At 46.5% G+C, this 27,462-nt stretch overlaps 1 pseudogene; it reads right to left on the bottom strand.

Moving 5' to 3' along the window:
* Positions 1 to 90: 90 nt before the first annotated feature.
* LOC149366451 (uncharacterized) lies at positions 91 to 26,785 on the bottom strand (annotated as a pseudogene).
* Positions 26,786 to 27,462: the final 677 nt, after the last annotated feature.

Below are 27,462 nucleotides of genomic sequence, written 5' to 3'. Positions count from 1 at the left end.
ATTAATTGGTCATTGTTGAAGCCGTCTAAACCCAGTCCCGTCAGAGGGAGCATGGCGTCTTTTATTCGTCCGCCGTCGTGTTTAATCCAGCTAGCCTGCAAACCCTCGCGCCACAAAAAGCGCGACACTGGCAAGGGCCACGAGCTGCGGGGCCCAGCAAGGGCAGGGCGAGGTCGAGGAAGAGCAAGCCACTAGGCCCAAGCGCTGCAACAGTTCCCCGCGGCCAACGTCCGCCAAACCCGGGGCCAACGCCGGGCAATGGTGCCTTCCTGCCGAATCACGAACGCACCGACGGTAGCCGACCAGGTCGCTGAAAAAGAATGCCATTTAGCGATATCAATCGTTGCCCTTTAAGTAGTCCAGGTTTGTTACATGAGCATGAAACAGCGAAAGAATTTAACACGCATGGCTTCGGTTAGCGGCTTATGGGTTTGTGCCCTTCTGTAACCTTCTGTTTCATTACCTTTAGACTACTGTTACTCGTCAAGGGCTATTTCCTTTTGTCTATTGAATTTCTCTTACTGGCGATATACTAGAGGCCCGTGTTACTGTGCGATGCCAGTGCACGTTAAAGAATCCCAGGTGGTCGAAATTTCCGGAGCCCTCCACTACGGCGTCCCTCATAGCCTGAGTCGCTTTGGGACGTTAAACCCCACAAACCAAACCAAACCATACCTATTTATAAAAGGAATTACTCCTAACTGTTTAGAGTGTACCGACGCAGCCTAGCGCTCGAGGCAGACGAAAGCACACTTCACCTGCACAGCCTCCGTCGCTGCATGTCGCTGACGGCAGGCTTCCCTCGACGAGAACCGTTGTGGTTGTACAGACTGATGCCGGCCTCCATGGTCGCGTCGCACGCTTCCCACTCCTGGGTGAACTCCTTGAGCTCGCAGCCTGCGGAACATAGAGAACAGCAAATACTCCTTTAAGCTGGATGGCTATTTTTTATTACTATTAAACTGCAGCCGAAATTTGTTTGATATGCTCGCTGTGGCAATAACGGTACAGTAAGAAAGGTACATTGAATAGAAACGGCTGAAGCGTGCCGAAAATAAAAAAAAAATGGTGTGGTGGTCTTACTTGTTCTGACTCCCAGCACCGTGACCTATGGTTGCGGAGAACTGTCAGTGTTAACCGAATAAAAAGTTATAGCAGAAGTGTGCACCGAGAAACAGCCAGAGTGAACGCTCATCTTTTGTTCAAAAATACGCAGGCTATGAGGCTTGCTGTTAGTCTTCTCGACAGCGTTCCAAAAGCATATTAGCACTTCTCCAGTAGCTAGGCACGAGTTCATCTCGAAAGAGATTCAGTTAAAACCATGCCAAGCGAATCATAATGCGTGGTCCGCAAGTTAGACAGGTGCCTTTTGTATTTCTGACAAACACCGTACCTTTAACTTAGGCGACGTCTATATAACCAGGAGGGGCCCAAGAGGCCCGTACCTTGCGCCATACCTAATTTCCTCCGAAATCGTGCCCTGGGCGGATCTTTCGTCTCTTCCGATGTCCTCTTTCGTGACCTCTTTGATACTGACTCACAGTGCCCGAAAACCGGCAGAGCCTCTACCAATAAAAACATGTAAAAAAATTGACATCAACGCTTGTATACATGCATTTTTCCAGTGAAAGTTGTTAAAGGAACCTTTATCTCTTTAGGTGCGTTGACGTAACCCGAAAAGAGAAGGAATGGGCAGCTGGATATAGAACCGCAGTGAATGGTCAGAATACAGTGACGTCCCGCATGATGTCACTACAGTGCGCCACGTTGCCTGGTTCGCACTCCACAATGGCATCCACAATGGCGTCACGACTGGGGGCATAGGGTTGTCACGAGCAGTCTACTCGCGAAGAGGACAGATACCTAATAAACCATATAATAATTACCTGCGCAGAAAGCTCTCCATAGATCTCACGTTATTCAGCGGTAACAACCTTGAGAGTTTCTTTTTTTTTTAACTTTCCATTAACATCTGGCTTTCGCTCAGGATTTCCAAAGGTTCAGGCTGATCGCTAGGAAGTTATGCTCCGTACTTTGCCGACTCTTGTTGCCGCCGACCGTGCCGTTGTCGTTCCAAGGAAGCGTGTCGCAGGTGCCTTCAAACTCCGTGAGCAGACGCTTCCTGAACGTGGACATCTCCGTGTTGAGGAAGAGAGCCTCCGAGCACCCGGAGTCGCGTGTGGCCGAGTACATGCAGTACTTCATCTCCTTCACCAGGCTTGAAAGGAACAGAGACACGCAAGCGCTCATATTAGTTTACAGGTATTTTTCCAATTTTCTCCAAAGAATCGGCCATACGCGTGGTGCTGCACAAAAGTGTAGAGGTCGTTTCAAGGTCGCGTTGTCGGCTTCTGCGATACCAGCATGGAAAAGAAGCTTCTGCTAGTCTAACTACACCGCTTAGTGCACACTAACTCAAAGTCGGATGGTGGTGGTGTACATTTATTAAGAAGAGACAGGATGTATGCTTGGATCAGCCCGTAAGGGACCGATCCTTACAAGCACTAGGTGGAGGTCCCTAGTATGGGACCCCAGTGGAGGTGGCCGCCGCCCGGGCGCGCCCGACTAAGGCTTTTTGGGCCTGTAATTCGTGGCAGCCGAGCAGGGTCGCCTCCCAGTCCTGCAGGGTTGGGTTGGGGATGGGGGGAATAGCCGGGTTGGAGGGGCAGGCCCACACCATGTGATAGGTGTCAGAAGACACCGCACTACAGCGCGGGCCCTCCCCTCCTTTAAAGGAGGGGTCAAAATGTTTTAGTGCTGTCCGGCACAGGAGTGTATTGGTTAGAAGGCGAGTCATTAGAGTCTCGACAAGAGCTACATTAATCCAAACCGGTGACAGTACCACGGTGACCTAAAAATCTAGGCGAACGCCTTATGACATGTCCAACATTCTTCTAAATAAATTTTGGATATTGGAAAATTGTAAGGTGCTGATGTGGAGATATTGAAGGTAATGGTTCATTCTTCCGATATATATCTTTTAAAGTGTTTCCATCGATTGCATCTAGCAGTTAGGCCCACCATAAAAAAAAAATATGGGGAACGCTTTTGGCGACAGGAAAAACGTTAATAGCAAAATGATACAAGCCTACTGAAGGAGATCAGCGGATATATTGATCGTTATAGTAAAATCTTACAATATAAGAAAAAAAATTGCGTTCATAAACTCTTTCCCGCTCCAAAATGCTCGTCTGCAGAATTGTTGGGAATGTATACCAGGTGAAAAATGGGCCAGTCATTTCTTTTAGCAAGATATTTATTTGTTTTTGCATGTTTCGAGTGATAGCGGCTATTAATTCCTTGCTTGAAAAGCCAGGAGGTTTATTTACAAGAGCATAAATACACGTGGCGCATATAGGCTTCAGCGAACAAAACAATAAATCTTTTGGGGTCTCCAAAAGGTACCCTTGCCTATAGGAAGCCAACAACACGCTTACAATTTTCGGAGGCCATATCAAAACGTTACAATATGCACAACACATGAAAATGCTTGGCTGAAATGCTACACCGTCTTCAGTTTGCATGAATTGTATGATCGTGCGGTGCGGTATAATTCACTAGCTTCCGCCCCTCCGCGTCCCCTCAATCACGCCTTATTCACTTTATATATCGCTACACCTAAGCGATCACGTAAAGCCAAGGGAAGACTATATCGCGCATAAAAAAGCAATGGGCAAACCCACCGTGATATACAAAAAAGAAATGGTAAACTTTTCTTGTAGTCTTTTTGTTCTTGTTTGACCCAAGTGTTCCCTTTCTTAAAAAAAGTATGTCCTTTTATGTTTTTTTAAAGGTTAGTTCGGCACGCCCCCAGGAGGCTATTTTTTCTAGAAGAGAGCTACGCTAAGAAAAATTTACAACGTTAATGTGTGTCACTTAAATCATCATATTCAGCATAAAGGTACCTCAATCTTTGTCGTCTTTTTTTTTGCACCCCACTTCTTTTCACTTCTTCCTTAATCTCTTCCTTCAATGAGCGGCCCATGTGTCCTCCGTTGTACAGCTACTACTACATCATCCCTTAAAACTGCATAGAACGCCTACGCACACGAGCGCTTTGTGTGACTTCGCCTGACTTCGTGCCACGAGCTGTGCTATGAATCAAGTGTCAATCGTCATAGCGGTTACAGGCGGCGCTGCTGTCTCTGAGTTCTCCCGTTACAACGAAAGCGCAGCAATAACATCTCTCGCTGTAAAAGCCTAGGTGTCTGACTACGGAGCAGAAGGTTTCATGTTCGAATCGTGACACTCATTTTTCTTCAATTGCTTTGCGCAAGGGCTGTTCACGTGATCATGGATGGGCCGAAGCCACTTTGTAGTGACGTACTGTCGGCGTGAAATGAAACGCGAACAGCTGAACTCGTAGCGATAGGCCCAATTGTGGCCGCCTGCCTGACGTTAGCAGAGAGATTCGCGAATTTCCGGTTCGCATTCTTTGGCGTTCGTTTTCTTGCTTTGTCACTGGAGCGCTACATTCGCACTTACCACCGATTACAACTTGCACAGCGCTTTGATTTTGCTTCGATCGATGCCATGTTATCAACATCTGGTTGCGATGCGAACAGCGCAGGAGGCCGATGTGGAACGGTCGGTGTGCAACGTGACGTTTTTAATCGCTCTTTTTTTTCTGATAATGCGCACAACTTTAAAGCCACCAGAAGAGCTCAAATACACTGGGACTGATAAGTATGAATGTGGAGCTGCAGTGACAAAGAAATAATGCGAACGCCAAAGAAAACAGAAGCAAACTATCACGAACCGGAAATTCGCGCCTCTCTCTGATAACTACAAGCAGGCGGCCTCAATTGGGCCTGTCGCCACGCGTTCCGCTGTTCGCGTTCCATTTGACGCCGATAGAATATACGCACCAGTAACAGTTCTCGGTGTGAAGTTTCAAGCATGATTCCTTCTCCAAGTAAGATTTGCATGCAGCAGTTATACACTCGCTGACCTTGTCATATCGCATGTACAGCCTTTGTCAAAAGTTTAGAGCCCGGGGGGTTTGCTTTCAAGCACTATTGTGGCGCTCCTGTTGCACTAATGGAGGTCCTACGCATCGGAGGGAGCAGGACCAAATATATTCTTACCTCCAGGAGACTAAGGACGATGAGGACGCATTACGAACAAAGCAATGTGGCCCAGCAGCAAATCCCCTGGGCTCTAAACTTTTGACAAAGGCTACCTCCTCCTGTGTGCCAAGTTCCTGTCACGGCGCAATCCACACGAAAGACAATATCCGGAAGCAGGTAGCCACAGGCATACTCACGGACACACTGCAGTCGTTGCGTTCTCTTCTTCCAACTGGACACCTGCGGATGCGTTGCTCTCCGCTGAGGACGTAAGCATCCTGTGGAAGGCTACCCCGCACAGCACCAGCCTCTTGACGGCCCCGAACTGGTCGCAGGAAGTTTGGCGCGAGGCCAGCGGGGTAAGTAGACCGCGTTTTGCTTGAAACCCTGCGTAATGGTTTAAGATTTGCAGCCGTCCGAAATACGAGACTCTCATCCTAATTCGGTATTTCGCTCAAATAGTAAGAACAGTTGACACTAGCTAATTGGAATAGAAATTTTGTTCACAAAGCGACGATCAACTGAAAACAAAATGATGACAGTAACATTGAGAGAAAGGGAGGGAGCTAAGTGTGCTAACGAGCAGTCGTATGCTATCTAGAACCTAGCTGTAATCGAGGAGCAAATAGGCATGGTCAGGACGTGTAGTGGGGACTGCAGAAACCTGATGGCGCAGTGTAGTTCCGGTGAAGGAAACGTCAAGTGGGCATACGAGCTTGGGAAGTTTGCAGAGATAAGGTGGCCGCAAACGGCGCAGGACAGGGTTAATTAGAGGGATATGGGAGAATCGAGTATGCTCTAAAGACAAGAGGTAGCCTAAAAGCGGTGAAAAGGAAATTAGGGATATGTAAAAACCGGATGTATGCGTTAAGAGACAAGAAGGGCAATGTCATTAACAATATGGATAAGATAGCTAAAGTAGCCGAAGAGTTCTTCACAAATCTATGCAATAGCGATTGCAATCACAACGTTAATGAGGGAGAGAGTAGCGCACAGACATGGGACATCCCGCCAGTAAAGAAAAAGGAAGTAAAGAAAGTCTTAGGAGCAATGCAAACAGAGAAAACAGCTGGCGAGGACCAGGTAACAGCAGGTATCTTGAAAGACGTAGGGGAGATTGTGCTAGAAAAACTTCCTCTTTATCGTCACTTCCCCAATTTTTTTCTCTACGCGAGAAGGTTGCTACGTCGCTGAGATATGCGCAAATAAAATTCCCCATATCTTTCCGAACTCATGGGCTCCCGAATCTGGGGAACATTTCGTCATTTTAATGATGTGTATTCGCCAGAGGTCTCCGACCAGTCATAGGCCCCACGTACCATTGGTAATGGCGTTGAGAGCTGGCGGTTCTGAATTTGCTGCGTGTAACGGCTACACGCAGGCTTTTTGTTTTAACAAAACTGCAATTTTCTGCGTGTGTATATTTGCGTCCTTGCCAAGGCGCGTAGCACAGTCAACAAAAAGAACAAAAAGAAAACTAAAAATAATAGCCAACCAGTATACTAATTGATTTATGCGCATCATTATTACACATTTTCATTTTATATATTGTGTGTCATAGGTGTGTCTAGTATTCGTTAAATTTATAACCATTTTAAGAAATGAATACCGTTTCTGCGTTTTTTTTTTCGTTTTTAATAAATAACCTGCCAGATCCTGTGACTTCCAGAAATGTGAAGAATTGTTATTGTGTTGTATAAACAAAGTGTGAACTGTGGCAACAACTGGATGCACTTATTACTGGTGCATTCAGCAGCACTTTCCCTCCTCTTGGGTTAGCAAAGCGTGTTATGAGACATATGTCGTAAGGTTTGATTACACCGTAACTGAAACAGCAATTATACTAGTCCTCCAGTCAACCAGACGCCGCCACCTAACGTGCAGGCACGAGTTGTCTACGATACTGTACCCCGCTATCACACCGCCATACTCTGTTTACAATATAATATATCCTACATAATGTTTATCTCACTGGGATTACTTCCTGGTTGGCGTGTCTAATGCCCAACTAATAGGACTTCGCGTGCCCCGGGGACATTAATTGTTCTGTACGCCGAGCCTAACTATCTGGTTACAGCCAAAGTGGGCGCAACGCCACTGCCCTACCTATCCGCTCTTACATCTTCGTACGCATACGGGCAGTATCCTACATTACTGATGTGAACACTGCATATAGTATCATTAACATTGCGGGGAAACTATTAACACTGGATGTTCACAATTCCATACTTTTCTTTGTGCGCTCTTTCTCCTCGGTACCGATTACAGCGCTCTTTTTAGAGTTGCGGCTTGATGATTTTATATTTATTCTAGTTACTTACAAGGAGGAAAGCCCTTCGATCTAAATAACTCATGAATTCAGGCGTATCATTTAGAAATGCCAAAATGGAAACAACTCACCTGAGGGTATAGAGCACGATGACTGGTGCCTTTCGTTGAACCGCTTGGCTATGTAGTTACGCACTTCCCTGACATTGCTGTAGAGCTCCTTGAGGGAGTCGCAGGAGGTCTTCAAGACATCATCGTAAACGCATTTACCGTAATCCTCCAAAAGCCTGCAAGCGGAGAGATCAAAACACAGAGGGACAGAGAGACATTGTCGCCATCTGTTCGCGCGAAAAAGAGCTCTCAGTAGCTGTGGCGTACTTGCAAATGTGCGGCTTCGTGAGAAGGTATGATTGGCCGTACTCGTTGTACGCCTGGTAATAGGTCTTACTGCAGGAAAAGTAGTTCTTGATCAGAACTAACTTCTCGCAGGTTCCTGCAAAACGAGAGGGAGAGTTGCAACCTTATGCACGCGTTTCTTTGATTCTAAATGCAAGACGCTCATTTTGCAATTTATTTAACGCTGTTTACTGTCTTTAATGCGAAAGCATTATACCTCCCATTACCCCAAAACTGGCGTCCGCGTCTATGGCTTGAAATCCGGTGGATGTCAGAACGCCGGTGTACGATGTCACAATACATGTAAGCTAACAAAGTCAGGGATGTTGAAACATAACTATGACTTATGAATGTTGACTCGTAGTCACTCTACAACTCAACATGACTCGGCACTTTACAGTAACATGACGTAAAGTGTATACAATTTGTGCAAAGTATGCGTAGTCGTGACGCGTAGTCATAATCATGACTCAAAATCAAAATGCATCGCAGCATATACTCAGTGCATTACAAGTAGGCAGTCATGACGCATGCTGTGCAACCCCTGTGAAACAAATAATTCTGAACTTCCACTTGGAGAGCATGCAGGAGTACGACTATGAAATGGAGCTGCAAAAGTGGAAACGGGACGGTTAAGGAACATTCCGTTTCTCGTTCTCAATGTAGCACTTCGTCATTTATCAGAATCTCCCAATCCTCTTAAAAGGGTCGCAACTGATAGAAAATTATGCCTGCAGGTGTCTAATGACCCAGTAAAATTACCTCTGAGGCGCTTTTAGCTTTTCTAATATACATAACAGCTTTTTATCTTCGCAGAGTTGGTAACACAAACGCCTACCGTCAATACAGCAGCTTATATCTGCGGCCACTATCTCAATCCAGGCATGCGAAACGAACACATAAAGTCGTATCAAGCAAGCATCGCAACCTGTTGTGCGATGAGCCTAGCATACGGCATCACTCAGCGTGCGTTTCATTTTCCTCTATTTGAAAACACGAGCGGTTTAGAAACTCGAAAATCTGTTGATTAGTTTAGATATCGACTATCTATTACAGCATAGGATAAGACCCTGAAAGCAGTGTAAAGTGTTATAATTAACCACATGAGAGAGTACAACATTGTTCATTGCAGTCTTGGCCTATTCCTCTCAAAAATTCGACGTTGCAGACTTCTTCCTTGGCTAATAATTCGCGACGGCTGTTTTTTTACGGGGAGAAAGTGAAGGTTCTACTTGCCGGTCGCGTTGTGGCCTTTGCAACGATCCATGTAACCTTCAGTTAATACATCGCTGAAATATTTCAGCGACTGTTGAACGTCGCTCTCCGCTTGGCACTGGATCAGGAAGCTGATGCACTTCAGAAACTCGCTGTGAAGTCTATGGGAGAAAAAAACGGTCATTCAAAGAGAGCATCGCTACCTTATATAGTGAGCGTGTATCCACTCTGTCAACTGACAACTCGGAGTTCTTTTTTAAAGCACTGAGATGAACTTGTAAGTAGAGGTTGATGCCTGATAATGTCACCGGCTCTTCTTTGTCACACACGGGGAAAAATGCACAAAAGGCAACCTTGTACAACTCAACGCAGTTACAGCCCACAGTGGCAACAGTTACAAAAGAAGCACATGTAGCCGATTTTAACTACAGAAGGATCAATCCGCATTTAGTATAGGCTGTTCAAAAGAAAGATTAATATAAAGGCACTCAAATACTGTTAAAGGCTATGAATGATCGCTATTGATGTGAAAAATGCAATGAACTTCGGCCCTATTTAAGAACATTCAAGTAGAAAATGGGCTAGCTTTTAAGTTGCCTTCTGTGGTGTCTACAATATGCGTCATATGTTCTTCCGATTTTCCCGGCAAAAATTCTAGTGGAACCGGTTCTATTGCCCTTACGGTGTGCATAAGCATCACCTTCAAGAATATTCGTTTACCTTGCATTCGATTATAATAAGGGATTATATTAACTGGATCGACCAACCCACATAATCGACCAACGAAGCCCCACTTCTACACCCGAATTAATTATCTGGAGTGGGCCAATTTCTAAAATTAAGGCGGTTCTTTAGAATTTCGGGGAGTGGGTCAACTTTCAAAACTTAGGGGCCCACCTACCAAGGTGGACTGGTTGTGATGACGTCACAAAGCCACGTCAGATCTCTCGACAAATCTGGAAAGCCCGTCAGGACAGGTTGTGATGACATCACAAGGTCACGTGACCTATCTCAACCAATCAGGGAACTTCGTCACGGAGAAGCCGGAAACTACATCAGGATAACCTAAATGCTATCGCAGTAATAACCTATGCCTAACGTGTTCGCTGCGCTGTTAATCTATGGCGGCAGTCAGCTCACCGGCAGGCTTCGTCGTCGGACGGCATGTCGGGGAACGTGGCCTGGAGGAAAGTAGCGCCGCATTCGAAGTAGGAGCCGACGTACTCGCGTAGGTGGCATCGGGGCGGCGAGGCTCGGAACTTTTTTTTCCCTGCGAACGTCGTGTAAGTGGAACAGAATCACAAGGCTCTTGTTCCTCGTGCTCGGATATTGAGAGCCGCGCCTGTTGCGTAGTTGGTGATTTATTCACTGTGCGCATATCAAGCGATTGAGAGAGACGGAGGAAGCGTGACCAGCGTCTATGCAAGCCAACCTCCACTCACTTCGTCCCCCCTTTAACCACCAACCCCGAGCTGTACTGGTCATGGGGGACTGTACTAATATCGCCATTGACGAGTTCGATGAAGTTCACCGGGTTCGAACCAGACCGCGGCGGCAGCGTTTCGATGGAGGCGAAACGCCAAAGGCACCCGTGTGCTGTGCGATGTCAGTGCACGTTCAAGATCCCCAGGTGATGGTGCTGAAACTATTAACAGCGGATACAGAGGAGAGAAGGCGAGCGTAGGAAGGGGGTGGCAGAAAGTTAAGTGGGCGGATGAGATTAAGAAATTTGCGGGGATAGAGTGGCCGCGGCTGGCGAAGGACAGGGTTAATTGGAGAGACCTGGTAGAGGCCTTTGCCCTGCAGTGGGTGTAGTCAGGCTGGTGATGATGATGATGACATAGGAGCGACCCAAAGCGGCCCTCCTTTTAAACGACAGCCGCTATCCCTTGGGCAGCGGCGACGTCTTCAGCCAGCTGCGGGAGCTTGGTCTTTGTCCCCGGGTCAAGGATGAGCATTAGAGCCTCCCACTGATCAGATTCGGTAATGAAGTGACTCGCGCGTAGGTACTGCGGGCAGTTCCAGATCATAGCTCCCCAGGTTTTATACTGGCTACCACCTGCTACACCTTGGCCAGTAAGTCACCCGGTGGACAGGTGAGCAGTGGCGCAGTGGCACAGGGCAGGTGCTATGGCAGGTGTTGCCATTGGAGGCACTTGGGTTGTTTGGGTTGGGTTGCGACCAAGGTTGCTCTTCCCGAGCAGCCTCTGGAGAATATATGGGCTGCCGCCTGACACGGTGGACAGGTGAGCATCCTGCCACAAAAGCGGCTTCAGAGAGACAAACACACAACGCCCATATGCGGGGAATGGCCACTATAAGTGCTAGTGCACTTAAAAAGCAACTACAGCTGCTGCTGTTTCTTGCAGGTCTATGCCTAACTTTCCGCATCAAATAGCCGAACTCTCCGCATTATCCCAACATGGCAACGTGTATAATGAATGACGGTACGAGAGAAGGCGAATACGCGTATCCTCGCCGCTCACGCAGCTCGCTATCACGATACGGGCTCTACGTATTGCTGCCGACACGCTCTCACGTTACTGTTAACTCATGTGAATACTGTAGCTGCGTAAAGAGGACATCAAACTTGTTGCTACCAAATTATATTCAGTGAAAGCCGGTCAAATAGCACCACCTAGCACCATACGGTAATTCTTGTGCAGTGCCAGACTTGCCCGCTAGAAATCAACTCTACTTTCCCTAAATTGTCGCAGCCCTGCAGTCCATGTCCTCGCAACCTGTTGTCTAACTGAGTGTACTGAGGACCTAGTTAGTCAAACATTATGATCAACGAAAAAACGCAGCGTTTCAACAGCACAGAGAAAGGCGACGACCGGACTATTGCTATTCCAAGACAGCCTTCTATGACGGCATAAATAGATGCAGGAAAGAAGGCTTCTGAGATAAGGCAAGAGCCCCGTAAAACGTACCGGTGCCTCTCAGAAGGCCGGTGGTGCACTGTACGTTCGGATTCTCCCGAAGCTCCTTGTCGAAGTAGTCGAGGTTTGCGTGAATTCCGATACCGAGGGGGCAGTTGGTGATCGTTTTAATGTTGTCTACGCACCCCTTGTGGTTCCGGGCGAGCCTGTAAGAAGAAGAAGCCACGAATCACAGAGTACAAATAACAAGGCTAAACGTTCCAATGTTCGTGCCTCAATGTTGGCAAGGCTTTATTAGTGGAAAATGAGGGAAAAAGCCAGAAAGGACTGAGCCCCGCACAGTACTCTAGGGCTGCTAATCTCCCTGTTCGCCTTCTTTCCTCAGCTCAGGCTGTCTCCCACACAGGCGACCACTTCAGTTTCAAACTTAGCATTAGGCACAGTTGGCAGAGTGACGCCCCACTTCAAAGGCTCAAATGGACGTGAAAGTGACCTTCAGTTACCTACATCTGCAACGTAGAGACATTGTAGAATCCCAAGCAACACATGTAATCGGCTCAATATTGGAAAGATATTGGCATAAGCCAGCCCTACGAAGGACCTTAGTGAAGCCATTCATTTCCAATATTGGGGCGATTACCTGTGCCGCTTGGGAATATAGCCAATGGAAAAGATTTTCAGAGTGATGCATTCGTTTTCCTCGCGTGTGCCTCCACAGTCCAGTTTCGAGAGAAAACGAGCACTGATTCCTGCGCTCGGTTTACTTAGAGCGGAGGGCTTCTACGAGATATCCGCCAGGACCTGCAGGAATGCACTAGGTACTACTTAAATGAGCTTAAAAACTTTTCTTCTTTTGTTCCTGAGTCTTCGAATTACTACGCAGGGTGTTTAAGTAATCACTTAAAATATTGATTTTCAGAACGGAGATTTAGACATACCCAACAATACTGGACACAAGAATTTAAAACAGGAAAGTGTTTATGAACACAAATTTCTCACATATTGTAAGATTTCACTGTAACAATCAATACAGCCAGAGATCTCCCGTCGCCAGGCTTCGATTTTTTTCTGTTAACGTACTTGCCATCGTAAAAAGCGTTCCCCATTGGTTTTATATGGCAGTCTTAACTGCTCGATGCGAGCAATGAAAAAAGTTTAAAAGAAATATTGTGCTACACTTCGAAAGAATGGATCATCACCTAAAATATTGCTGTAACAGTAACTTACAGTTATTCAATATACCAAATGTTTGTCCAAGAATACTGGGCATGACTACAAAGGTGACTCATATTCAACATTCTCGGACGAAAATTTTGAAAATTGGAAGATACTGTTATGGAAGTATGGAAGGTAATGGCCCATTCTTCTGATATGTGGAAAAATTTTGCTTTGAAATTATTTCCATCGATCGCATCGAACAGCTAAGACTGCAATAAAAAAAATGGGGAACGCTTGGGCGATACAAAAAACGTTAATACAAAAAAATTCTAGACTGCTGTCGGGTGATCTCCGGTTATATTGATTGGTATAGTGAAACCTTACATTACATGAAAAAAAAATTGCGTTCATAAACGGTTTCCCGCTGAAAAATGCTTTCGTCCAGAATTTTGGTATCTGTTGTGCTGGGCGCGTTACACAGTGGCAACTGAATTTCTTCTTAATCCGCTGGCAAGGAAACGACGAATGCTGTACTTAAAAAAAATACATCTACAAAGTATAACTCCGAACACCAGCGAAAGTTGCACTAAAAAAAAAACTATCTACGGAGTATAATTCTCAACACCAACGAATGTTGCACTAAAAAAAACATTTACAGAGTATAACTCTGAACACCAACGAATGTTATGCTCTCTACATTTTTTTTTAGTAAAACTCTGAACACAAAAGAATGCTGCGTTCCAAAAACAAACCATCTACGGAGTATAACTCTCAACATCAACGCAGAGTGAAAGAGAGGGAGAGGGCACAACTCACTCGCACACCAGCTTGGTGCTCTCTCTGTGGTCGGACACGTTGGCACCCGGCAGGTTGAACAGGAACGTGAGGCCGCAGTCGAAGTACTGCTCCAGGTAAAGGTCCTCGTTGCACTGCGGTACGGTTGAGCCCCCCGGCCCCGGCGTCGGCCCCGTGCCCGTCCACGGGGGCACGGTGCGGTTCGAGTCGGTGGCCACGAAGCCCCGGCAGTACTTGTCGTACGGGGTGAGCAGCGTGTCCATGACCCGCATCGAGTGCTTGTTGAAGTCCGAGGGAGAGCCGCACTGCAACTGCTGCGTGCACTGCTCCATGTTTTTGTACGCCCTGCGAAAGAACGGCAGCAGCGGGAGCTTTGTTTTATGCGAAGCATACTAAAATAGCCCAACCCAGCTCCTCGAGCGCGGCGGTGTCGTTACCATTGACCTTTCGTGACCTCCATGTCATACCACGTGATGCGTGACGTCACAGCAGATGAAAAAAAACGGGGGCCCAACTCGCGCCGTCGCGCGAGGCGTCGTGACCAAGGATGACCACGTGGTGCGTGACGTCACAGCAGATGAGAAACGGGGGCCCAGCTCGCGCCGTCGCGCGAGGCGTCGCGACCAAGGAGGACCACGTGATGCGTGAGGTAACGACATAGGAGAAACGGGGCCCCAGCTCGCGCCGTCGCGCGAGGCGTCGCGACCAATGTGTTTCCTGCTTCTGCCGCTAAGTACGCTGTAGTGAACACGTGATTCTGGAGCGGCGGTATACAAAGGGGTGCGCCCGCCTCTGCTAGGCGTACACGGGATAGAGATGCCTCCTGGAGACAGGGCTGCTCGTTGGAATGAGAAGCAAAACTTGCGGCGTGCTACAGAGACTGATGAAGAGTGTGAAGAACGTCTAGCCAAGCGGCGTGCTCGATATGCAACTCGGCGACAATATGCTTCGCATCTGACTAGGCTTAACCTAAGCTAAGCCTCAGCCATTTTTTTAAGGCGGAAGCCTTTAATGCCTCATCGTTGTAAGCTGGAGTTGTCGACAGAAATATCACGCTTTTCAATTGGTCGAAACGGTCGTGACGTCACAGTGCTCGAATTTCAAGCGGGGCCAATTGTACTTTGGCTACTAACCATGCAACCAATTAATGAGATGGTATAGTGCTGCCTCAAGTAAGTGCGACTGAGTTTAGTTAATTACTTAATTAACCAATTAGCCTAATTAACCTTTCCAGTCAGAAAAGATAAATAAATAAATCCGAGTAGGAAATTGGTCGATTTGGGGAATGGAACCAAGGTCTCCGGAGTGCGAGACGAGCACGCTAACCACACCACCATGCCGGCTCGCTGGTTTGGAATGAACAAAGGCGCGTCTATTTTCTAACGTCATGTTTATTCTTGAGCTCCGTCTGGGTTCAGTTGGGATGTTCATTTCATCCTGTGTTCACTTACCGTCGAAGGAACATTGATGACCGATCGGTGTCGGCCCGTATCGATCGATTACCGATTTCTCCCAAAGACGCTGCATTCACTGAAAACACCCTAGCTAAAAAAGCTGTTGATGCAATAACCTCATAGAAGTTTGTAACAAAAATGTCATACAGTTATCTAACAAATGTCATACAAATGTCCGCAATTTTTACAAAATCATACCTTTGTCCACAAGTCATACGATGTCATGCAACCTGTATGACAGTAGTATGGCAAAGCCTGTTCGATGTTTTTGCATAATAAAGCCCTTTTTCAGTAGGGTAGAACTTTAATTATTATCTAGAAAAAAAGACTAAAAGTCAAATGTACGGTATAGAGACACCAGCTGTTCCCACAAACGAATTACGTTGACGTCCATACCGATTTGAGGGTGTGTATCTCTGAGCTGCCATTAAACAGCTTAATCCCTTTTTGTTCCTTTCTGTTTAAAATGCGTAGACATGCTCATGCACATATCTTCCGCTTGGGCGAGGACAGCTTTACTCCTTTTTGTTTAGAGTGCAGAGACATACTAAAGTGCATATATTCTTCTTGGACGAAGACAGCTTCATTCCTTTCAGTTTAGAGTTCACAGACATGCTCACGTTCGTAACTCCTTCTTGGGCGAGGACAAATTACTCTCTTTTTACTCCTTTCTATTTAGAGTGCAGAGACATGCTCACATACATATCTTCCGCTTGGGCGAGGACAGCTTTACTCCTTTTTGATTAAAGTGCAGAGACACGCTAGCGTGCATATATTCTTGGACGAGGACAGCTTTACTCCTTTCTGTTTAGAGTGCACAGACATGCTCACGTTCGTAACTACTACTTGGGCGAGGACAGGTTACTCTGTTTTTACTCCTTTCTATTTAGAGTGCAGAGACATGCTCACATACATATCTTCCGCTTGGGCGAGGACAGCTTTACTCCTTTTTGATTAAAGTGCAGAGACACGCTAGCGTGCATATATTCTTGGACGAGGACAGCTTTACTCCTTTCTGTTTAGAGTGCACAGACATGCTCACGTTCGTAACTACTACTTGGGCGAGGACAGGTTACTCTGTTTTTACTCCTTTCTATTTAGAGTGCAGAGACATGCTCACATACATATCTTCCGCTTGGGCGAGGACAGCTTTACTCCTTTTTGATTAAAGTGCAGAGACACGCTAGCGTGCATATATTCTTGGACGAGGACAGCTTTACTCCTTTCTGTTTAGAGTGCACAGACATGCTCACGTTCGTAACTACTACTTGGGCGAGGACAGGTTACTCTGTTTTTACTCCTTTCTATTTAGAGTGCAGAGACATGCTCACGTACATATCTTCCGCTTGGGCGAGGACAGCTTTACTCCTTTCTGTTTAGAGTGCACAGACATGCTCACGTTCGTAACTACTACTTGGGCGAGGACAGGTTACTCTGTTTTTACTCCTTTCTATTTAGAGTGCAGAGACATGCTCACGTACATATCTTCCGCTTGGGCGAGGACAGCTTTACTCCTTTCTGTTTAGAGTGCACAGACATGCTCACGTTCGTAACTACTACTTGGGCGAGGACAGGTTACTCTGTTTTTACTCCTTTCTATTTAGAGTGCAGAGACATGCTCACGTACATATCTTCCGCTTGGGCGAGGACAGCTTTACTCCTTTTTGATTAAAGTGCAGAGACACGCTAGCGTGCATATATTCTTGGACGAGGACAGCTTTACTCCTTTCTGTTTAGAGTGCACAGACATGCTCACGTTCGTAACTACTACTTGGGCGAGGACAGGTTACTCTGTTTTTACTCCTTTCTATTTAGAGTGCAGAGACATGCTCACATACATATCTTCCGCTTGGGCGAGGACAGCTTTACTCCTTTTTGATTAAAGTGCAGAGACACGCTAGCGTGCATATATTCTTGGACGAGGACAGCTTTACTCCTTTCTGTTTAGAGTGCACAGACATGCTCACGTTCGTAACTACTACTTGGGCGAGGACAGGTTACTCTGTTTTTACTCCTTTCTATTTAGAGTGCAGAGACATGCTCACATACATATCTTCCGCTTGGGCGAGGACAGCTTTACTCCTTTTTGATTAAAGTGCAGAGACACGCTAGCGTGCATATATTCTTGGACGAGGACAGCTTTACTCCTTTCTGTTTAGAGTGCACAGACATGCTCACGTTCGTAACTACTACTTGGGCGAGGACAGGTTACTCTGTTTTTACTCCTTTCTATTTAGAGTGCAGAGACATGCTCACGTACATATCTTCCGCTTGGGCGAGGACAGCTTTACTCCTTTCTGTTTAGAGTGCACAGACATGCTCACGTTCGTAACTACTACTTGGGCGAGGACAGGTTACTCTGTTTTTACTCCTTTCTATTTAGAGTGCAGAGACATGCTCACATACATATCTTCCGCTTGGGCGAGGACAGCTTTACTCCTTTTTGATTAAAGTGCAGAGACACGCTAGCGTGCATATATTCTTGGACGAGGACAGCTTTACTCCTTTTTGTTTAGAGTGCACAGACATGCTCACGTTCGTAACTACTACTTGGGCGAGGACAGGTTACTCTGTTTTTACTCCTTTCTATTTAGAGTGCAGAGACATGCTCACGTACATATCTTCCGCTTGGGCGAGGACAGCTTTACTCCTTTCTGTTTAGAGTGCACAGACATGCTCACGTTCGTAACTACTACTTGGCCGAGGACAGGTTACTCTGTTTTTACTCCTTTCTATTTAGAGTGCAGAGACATGCTCACGTACATATCTTCCGCTTGGGCGAGGACAGCTTTACTCCTTTTTGATTAAAGTGCAGAGACACGCTAGCGTGCATATATTCTTGGACGAGGACAGCTTTACTCCTTTCTGTTTAGAGTGCACAGACATGCTCACGTTCGTAACTACTACTTGGGCGAGGACAGGTTACTCTGTTTTTACTCCTTTCTATTTAGAGTGCAGAGACATGCTCACATACATATCTTCCGCTTGGGCGAGGACAGCTTTACTCCTTTTTGATTAAAGTGCAGAGACACGCTAGCGTGCATATATTCTTAGACGAGGACAGCTTTACTCCTTTCTGTTTAGAGTGCACAGACATGCTCACGTTCGTAACTACTACTTGGGCGAGGACAGGTTACTCTGTTTTTACTCCTTTCTATTTAGAGTGCAGAGACATGCTCACGTACATATCTTCCGCTTGGGCGAGGACAGCTTTACTCCTTTCTGTTTAGAGTGCACAGATATGCTCATATGCTCACGTGTATATCCCGTCCTTGGTCCAAGAGAGCTTATTCCATTTTTACTCTTTTTTGCTCAGTGTGCTGCAGGGACATGCTCACGTGCATAGCTTCTCCTTGGGCGGATTGCGGCTCACGATGACGTTGAAGAGCAGGCCGCAGGCGAAGAACTCCTTGGTCAGCTTGTCCTGCTCGCACGACTGCTCCGCACCCTGGCCCACGACACCGATTGCGCGGAGAACCTTTACTTGAAAGGGAGCGAGGCGAGGCACAGAGAGTTGGGTCGTTAGGGCGACGGGGGAAGGAACGTCGCCTCGGAGCTTACCTCTGGCGCGCTGCGTCTTGAGCCCCAGCTCGGCTGGGCACAGGTCGCGGTACTTGTGGGTCAACACCGTGGGGAAGTACTCCGCGTGCTGCATGAATTCGGGGTCGCTTCGACAAGACTCGTCACCGAGCACGGTGTTTAGGCATCTGTAGTAGCGTCTCACGGACCTGCGAGAAGAGAAGAAAAAATGAAGAGAACAATGCATGGCCAGTGCGTGTGTGTGAGAAAATGTGAAGGAACAATGGGAAGACGCTGTGGATACCGCAGCTTCCTGACTTTGCGATAGTACTACGTCATAGTCGAATAATTGGTTTGGTTTGAGGGTTTAACGTCCCAAAGCGACTCTAGCATGAGAGGCACCGTAGTGGAGGGCTCCAGACAATTTCGACCACCTTTACGTGCGTGCGTGCGTGTGTGCATGCATGCATGATTGTGTGTGTGTGTGTGAGAGAGAGAGAGAGGGGGTGTGTGTGTGATAGAGAGGGTGTGTGTGTGTGTGTGAGGATGTGTGTGCGTGCGTACTCGCGTGTGTGTGTTAAATATGCTTCTGTCTGCCGACAGTGCAACATTTAATTTACGTTTAAATGTAGGTAATTTTCACGCTTACGTAATGCAATGTTTACGTAACGATAAGTAGCGTACTTTACGTAACGTTAAACGTTTAATAAAAATTAGTAAGCCTGTTCGCAGGTGCCACAGCCGAGGAGTGAGGTTGAGTGTTGTGAAAAGCTCTTTCTACTTGTCGAGCATGTGCTGCTATCGAGTGGGCGTGCTAAAAGTCACATTGTTTCCAGCGTCTTCAGGAGCTCGCAAAAACGTGGAAGTCAGTGTGCTTCTCTGACACTTGAGGATTCTTGTGGATATTGAAGTCTAGCATTGAATTCTAGCATCATCATCATCAGTCTGATTACTCCCACTGCAGGGCACATACCCTCCCCTTATCTCTTCAATTAATCTTGTTATGTCCATAGCAAAAACAGCGCAAAACAACACACGCGAACAGATACCTATGAATGCTCCAATTATTATCGTCGTCTTCAAATAGTAAGCTTTTCTTTGCATTACTAATTCCCTTACACACAACCAAACGTTGAAACATAGCGGAAGCCATTTTAATCTTGTTTTGGGACTCATTATCTTGATCTGAACGTTAAAAAAAAACGCACACACAATTACAATTAAGCTGTCAGAATGCTACGAGCTGGCGTCGAATACTTCGCAGCACTTCCAAGGTCACTGAGTACTTACCGGCAAATTTGGCTGTTTCCTGTTCTTCCTTCGTCTTCTTTATCGTTTTCCACGTCTTTGTGAAACTTCTGGGCGCAGAGAAATTGCGTATTCCAGACCAAGTCTTTCGCGCATGTCTCTGTGGGGGCCCGATTTCTATTCCTGGGCGGCGCGTGCTGAGGCAGTTCTGAAAGGGGGGCGTCAGCTGTTAAAAGACACCTTTGACAGCAGGTGTAGAAAAAATACATATTTTTCAGCGACACCTGTCAAGGACACGCTTTCCGTCCTCAGGCGTTTCCACTCGCTCAGCACCACGCCATGCTTATTCGTCAGCATGTTGTGACGCCATACATGACGCCTCTACAATGCGCCTACTTGAGTGGTCGAAGTAAAGTGACGTCACAAATTACAGCACAGTGAAGTCAAGCAAGCTCTACGAGAGGAGGAGACAAACAGCTTCCGCTGAACCCACTCCATGACAAATGGTGAGCATGCTGTAGTGTTAGCCATGACGTCTCCGCAATGCGCCAACGTGAGTGGTCCGAACACTGTGATGTCAGCATTGACAGCTTACTAACTTCACGCGCGCTCTACTACAGGAGAAGAAAAAAAAAAGCTTTTGCTGGACCTCGTGTTACACAACAGAGGGGTAACTGCCCTGTGAATTTTATTAATCAAGCATCCCATGTTTCCTGACTAGTATCCAGTGGACGAAGTGAATCGAGCACAAAAAGCATTCGAATTTTCTTGTAGTTTTACCACCATGGAAATAGTTTTCACTTGATTTTGAATAATGGGAATGATGCACTGCCGTGACATTTTTTACTAATTTTGCACTCTTCTGTTTGCGAACCACGACACGCTGCCGTGAATGAGAGAAGATTCAGATCTTCCAGATGACTGCTAACTTGACCTTGTGAGCGTTCTTCAAGACTACAAAACAGCGCTGTCATTTAGGAGCTCTACAAATAGTTTCCAGTCATTAGTTCATTGCACATCAAGAACGTGACCTATAAAACGATAGCATTTGATGCGGCTTTCGATTCATGTGATTTCGTTGCACTGCGATTTGCCGTCGCTTCAATAGCAATGTTAAAGTCGCATTGCTGTGAGGGAGGAAATCTTCCTATTCGTATTCGGTTCCAGCTTAGAGACGTGTTTACCTTTCCCATATCCCTAAGGCTTATACGACGCCTCGCGCGGCGCGGTTCTGTGCATGCCAAAATTTCATAGGTGGTCTCGAGGTTTCAACAAATCATATTTCTCACAAAGTGTCCAGGCAATTTTTTTTATTTTCATTCAATCCTTCACTCAAAGCAACTATACAAAACATGTGGGCCTAACAGCAGGCCCGGGGTGCACTCGAAAAGCACAAACCTCCCTACCCACCAGAAACGGGCCGAACTGGGGTAGTGCAGAGTGGGGCCCAACCCCAGGCCGACGCTTGACCAACGTCACGACGCGTTAAACCGTCGGTTGCCGGAATTTTAATAAAGTTACTCCTATCCTATCCTATAAAAAAATAAGCTTTCTTCAGAATCGCATTCGTACTGCTGCATGAATATATTTTTGAAACCATAGTATAAATAAGTATCCCATTTCCATTTCAGGCTGTAAGGTGACACCGCTAAAGGCAATCGGGAACCTGTAAGCCACACCAACCTGTAAACCACCTATTAATGAGGACTTTCTTTAAGCAATTTGTTAGACAAGTTACTTTATGAGAAGCCATGCTATTTTTTCCTTAGTAATTTGATTGCATACCGTCTTCTGGGCGTGCTATGTTAAAAAGGCGTTCTATTTTCGCGCAAATCCATCTCATCTGATGACGCCAAGACCAATAGTAGAGCGAGATCATCGCTTGTAAACGAATGCTGGTCTTGTCCAGCCTCAGAGATTCGAGTTATTATCATTGCTGACGTCACTGCAATTTTCTTGTGATAACAGCTGTTGCCGGCTATGATTATATTTCAATTTTTTTGTATTTTCTATATTTCAAGAGCTTCGTTTGATGTGAAGGTAGCATCTTCGTAATTAGAACATTGGTATGTATTGATGCATGCCAACTTCAATTTGGCCTAAGCCTCCCTTAAACCTGGTAATGACTGGCGTGTAACGTGGGATCGAATGCGAAATGTCTTTTTTTATTTCACAAGTGCGCAAATAGCTGTCATAGTTGCAGAAAACTCTTATTGCGAAAACTCCTGTTGCGAAGGCTGTTTGACCTTTGACCTTTCAGGTCAAACAGGCTTCAAACAAAGGTCAAACAGGCTGTTTGACCTTTCAGGTCAAACAGCCTGAAATATCTGTGTTCGTAATGGTGCAGTGGCAGATGATGAGGAAGTTTTTTCATTTATGACATGCGGCTGAGTACTCCTGAGGATTTTTGTTGTCCACAGACAATATGAAATAATCAGAATTGGCGCAATTTAACGTCATGCGATCATCTTTCTTAATAAATCGCCAAATTTTTGCATTGTTTCATTTAAGAGACGATTATTGATGAGGTCCTGGTTATAGTATGTGTTCAATAAATGTGGGGTGTAATTTAGGTGGTAGCCGCCGCTAAACATTCCTGGCACACTAAATTGCCCGCTGTTAAATTTTTCTCTATGTATTTTGAGACCTTCTAAAAACGGCGCACAGAAAAACACGCAAAACACTGGGACAACGGACAGGACAAGAGCACTTTACTGAACTCTATCTACTAAACTCTTTACTGAACTTTACTGATTTTGAGACCTACCGCAAGCATTTTTTGCCGACAGCATTTTGCACAAGGTACGAGGAAGGAAGCACATGCACTGGTTCATCTCTAGGAATATTCATTACTGCAGGCAGCCGTCGCGTGGGTACTGGCTTCTGCCAGTATGTGGCTCAGAGCCATTTTCAGAAATTAAATCACGCTGTACTAAAAAGCTGCCCGAGAGCTCGGCTGGCGGCTCATGGGAATATTTACAAACGACCTTCCACACTTTCCTTTACAGTCCAGCTAGTCATGGGCTATTGCTTTTGCTATGCGCAGACTGTACTGCAGAAAACGAGCAGTCGTGCTCGAAAAGAAAAATTTATTAAGCTCTGCACAGCAAGAGCGCCATACCACGCCGACAAAATTGAGCACGTGCAACAGATGCGGGAGTGAGCTTAGAACAATCTGAGGCACATTTATCTAAGCACGCACGTCAGACTTAGACAGGGCACCAAATAGTGGTTATGCGCTTAATAAACGCAAGCTTATACAGGCGGATTCACGTTCAATTTTCCCCTAGTGCAGCAAAAGGCAATGCGAGGTTCTTTATGAAGATAGCACGGCTTCGTCCTTTAGGCTTTTAACGCGAAAGCGCTTAGGAGTTCATGAGGCGGACAGGTGGCGTCATCGTCGGCGTCGCCACAATCTAAGCCCGCCGCGGCTCCGACGCGTCGTTAGTGCGCGAAAAATCCCGCGAGCACCAGCGGTGGGCCTTTTGCAGCTGGAGAGGACGGAAGCTTCCTACTTCTTGCAGAGGCCACCAGGAGAGCTCTGAGTTAGTTTGAAGTCATCGTTCGCCTCTAAGGAAGCGGAGCTTAAAGTTTTCATTGACACGGGGTCTCTCTAGGGGCAGTACGGAGTGATTCCGTCAAGTGGATCGTATGAAGCGCGGGCGCTTTCTTGCTCCTGCCACACGTCCGTGATGGAGCCGGTAACGTCTACTATTGCGGGGCTTTCTTCTGAGTGTGAGCCTTCCATGAGTGCTCATGAGCCGTTTACATCGACGGCTGTTCGACCAAGGAGGCCATATAAGGCAGGGGTAGAGAAGGCGCAGACCAAGGCTTAGCCTGTTAAAGCTATGTGATAAAGTCGTGACGTTGTCCATTAGCCCTATCGCGTTTCACTTTTAAGCGGAGCTTAAGCGTCTCCCAAGTTTTTTCCTCGGCTCTCTTCCTGCTTGACAATACCACCAACCCACCTACACCCACCTGAAGGGGCACCCACCTGCAAGTCTGCGCAGATAGCTACTGAGAAAGCGGATAGTACTAGGGCATCAAGTATCGTGATATGTTAGATCTCTCATGTTATGAAAGAAGCTGGCTGCCGGCGTACCGCTCATGTTTCCGGCGCAGAGCTTCTCTTGTTCCAAGTATGTCTCTGCAGTCCGCAGCTGCCTGCTCAAGAACTTCCTGTTGCCACATCCAGTCGCTCCCGTTAAACTGGACAAGCACGCCTTGTATTCGCCGACCGCCCTGCAAGTCATAACTGAGTCATAAGACGACTGCACATGATCACTCGGCTTGCAAGCTTGAAAGCATGACACAAGTTTGCGCAGGGTGCGACGAGAGGCCTAGTAAAGGTTTAGTCTCTGCAACCTCACCTGTAGCGACATGAAGCTTTCGCTTAACTATAGAGGCGTTAGAAGACGCTGAAATAAATTATATAGGTGGTCGAGACCGACAGAAGAGCAGTAATCGAGTCTTTCTAGTCACTGATATGTATAAGTAACGATATTAGCTGCCCGTGTACCGATGTTCGTTGCCCTACAGAAATTACTGTTGAATTGCAGCAATTTGGGCAAGCTGCGCACTGACGCAGCAGCTAAGCTGGGCTCACTAGCATAATCACTTCTTGTGACTGCATCTTTTTGTGGACAGACGGGAAAAATCTCTTGATTAAGTGTGCTCACAGAAGATTGGCGGCGGAAGTGCGGGCTTCTTCGCCGCTATTGATAGAAATTCGGTTTTCACATCCGTATTGCCTTCAGTCTCTATCACGATTGCCTTAATTGATCACATTTCAACATGACTTGCACTCAGCAGTGTTACAGTTGAACACATCATTTAGTGAAATAGGCCAGAATGCCTTGCGCGAGAGAACGTTCATTATTTCCTCTCCAAGTGCACCCCCCCCCCTCCTACGGGGGCGGGACGGCGTGTAAAGTAGTTCCTTAATATTAAAAAAAAAACTATGCCGAAAAAAGCACTCTTCTAACTAAAAAGCCTATTTTTAAAAATCGTGTAAAATCATAAGTGATGCACCCTGTAGTTTATAGACACGGACGAGGTTCCTAAAAGCAGAGGGACGACGTGCTATCGGTGGCAAACGTTTACAGGTCGCTGTAAAAGCGACCTAGCCTTGTCTAAGAACGGTCACTTCATTTAAATGGCATGAGTATGACCTTCCCATCGGCAGCGAGGTCTGTAGCATCCGGCTAACAGAGGGATCTGCTTCGAATATCGCTCTTGTGCCCGGGAACCTCTTGTCCCCTTGTGTACATTTGCGCCATCATCACCATCGCCAACCACGAACGCTCCAGACACCATTGAAAACAAACCTCAAGTTTAAGCCCAGCATCTCCTAATTTTCTCTGCACACATTTCATTCTACGTCATTCGTGGAACTTTCAGGTAAATAAATAATAATAGTGAAAATAGTACATTTCTTTCAGTGCCTCTTTGCTGCAAAAAAGTGATCGCACGCGCGCAGTTGCCAGCTGAGGTAGAGAAACAATGTTGCGGAACCCGGTGACAACCCTAAAGATTCCAATGATGAAAAGCATCGGTTTTAGTACAGCTTATGCCTGGTTACAGCGAGAAAGACACAGACGTAAACTAACCACTTCAGCTCCGTGGTCTGTCTCCTTAACCTGTGACTCCATGGTTCAGGACTAAATAAATCAGCGAGAAATGAAGCAAAGAAAGGTATGGCGCTTCTTATACTCACGAGCAGGCGGTCTGGGCACCAGCCCTTCTGGCGAACGCGACGCTGCGGTTGAACTTGGTGTCGCACTCCTGCAGGCCAGCGGTGAAGCGCGGCTCGTCGCAGGCACCCTCGCCTGCGATTATAGTTTGGATCTTAAACGTTAATAAAGGTTCTGGTTAGTGAAAGTTATGGTTAATAGAGTTTTTTTAATGCGATCGCATTAGAAGCCCAATGGGGCCAAAATGCATCATCGGCCATAATATTTGTAGATCGGCTGAAGTGAAGTGACGGCACCAGACAGAGCCTTATCATTGGTGGGGTGGGGGGGGAGTGACGTCACCAGATGGGATCATTCCCATTGGCTGAACGAAAGTGACGTCACTTCCGGTAAAGTAAAGAACACCTGCTCATGATATCGCATTACCAGCACATAATGTAGTTGACGTCTGCGAATTTTTGGTCTATTGACTGATGAAAGAGTGCTGAAGGCAAAGAGGCTAATTACACTAAAAACGAACCTTCTGTAGACTAGAAAAAGTACAAAAATGAAATAATGGAGGTATTGCCTCCATGGCCAGTTTTCGCAAGCAGTTTTCAATTATGTCGAGGAAGCTGTTTAGCGCGGGCTTACGGCCGTTCACTTTAAAACAGTAATCACGGAATCCTGCTCGGCCTTCGCGATTTTTAATGTAGTGGCGGGTAGAGAATTATCATATTTTAAATAGATATTTTTTAAGGAATAAATGCGTCAATCGGTGATGAAAAGACATTAACATTTTAATTAATTTCATTTATGTACCAAAAATATATTCGTGCGAGCTGAATCGGTGGCTCATCCCTACTTTTGGTCGGCCCCTAGAGTAGCGGCGCAGTGAAGAGCTACTGGGAATGCGTAAAGGAAGGCGTATGGGGTACTTTTGAAAGCCCACAGGGGTGCATATCCCTTTGGAATATTCGTGAAATATATCACTTACCCCTTTGAGCTTCGACATCCGCCGGCGAGGCATGACAGCAAGCGATGTGGAAGAGGGCGGCGCCAATGAACGCGACGAGGGCCCTCATCTCCAGCCGCAGACCTGCAGCCATCGCCACTGTGTCATCATCATCAGCCTGACTACGCCCACTGCAGGGCAATGGCCTCTCGCAAGTCTCTCCAATTAACCCTGTCCTTCGCCAGTTGCATCCATCGTATCCCCGCAAGCCTCTTGATCCCATCCGCCCACATAACTTTCTGCCGCCCCCTGCTTCAGTAATGATGTGTGAAATTCGCAAAAGGGTATGACTCATAGCGTTAATGGGTGCTGTCAGCGACTCCTCTTGCTGAAGCCCCACTTTATCCAAGCCGTACGAACATACCTGCACAGCTTAGGGATAGCGTGTCTGACTCGCAACACAAGGGTCAGGGGTGTGATTCCGTAATAATAACTACCCAAATTTTTCTTCCAGCGCAGTTCATTTACTTTATGTACTTACATGTATTCATTACGTTTGAGTAATATTACGGCCTTCTAATCAGCACTTCTTAAATTTATTAGCACTTTTCATTCCACAGTTCTGCGAGTGACGTCACGACCCTCTCGTACCGGCCACGACGCACCTATGCCGAGTTGTCCGCTGAATGTGACCAGAAACGCTATCGCGTAAACAAAACTGATTACGTAATGCGGGAAATTCGTTGATTAGGAAGTTCCATTTGATCCATGCCACACGTTTCACTCAGCGCCGTTCACTGTGTAATAACTTCCGCACTTGGTTGTATTTTC

Source organism: Amblyomma mixtum, chromosome 1 (assembly GCF_055824585.1).
Source record: "Amblyomma mixtum isolate Tamu chromosome 1, ASM5582458v1, whole genome shotgun sequence".
Lineage (NCBI taxonomy): Eukaryota > Metazoa > Arthropoda > Arachnida > Ixodida > Ixodidae > Amblyomma > Amblyomma mixtum.
The sequence above is the reverse complement of the archived record's forward strand: the minus strand, read 5'-3'. Positions and strand labels throughout refer to the sequence as shown.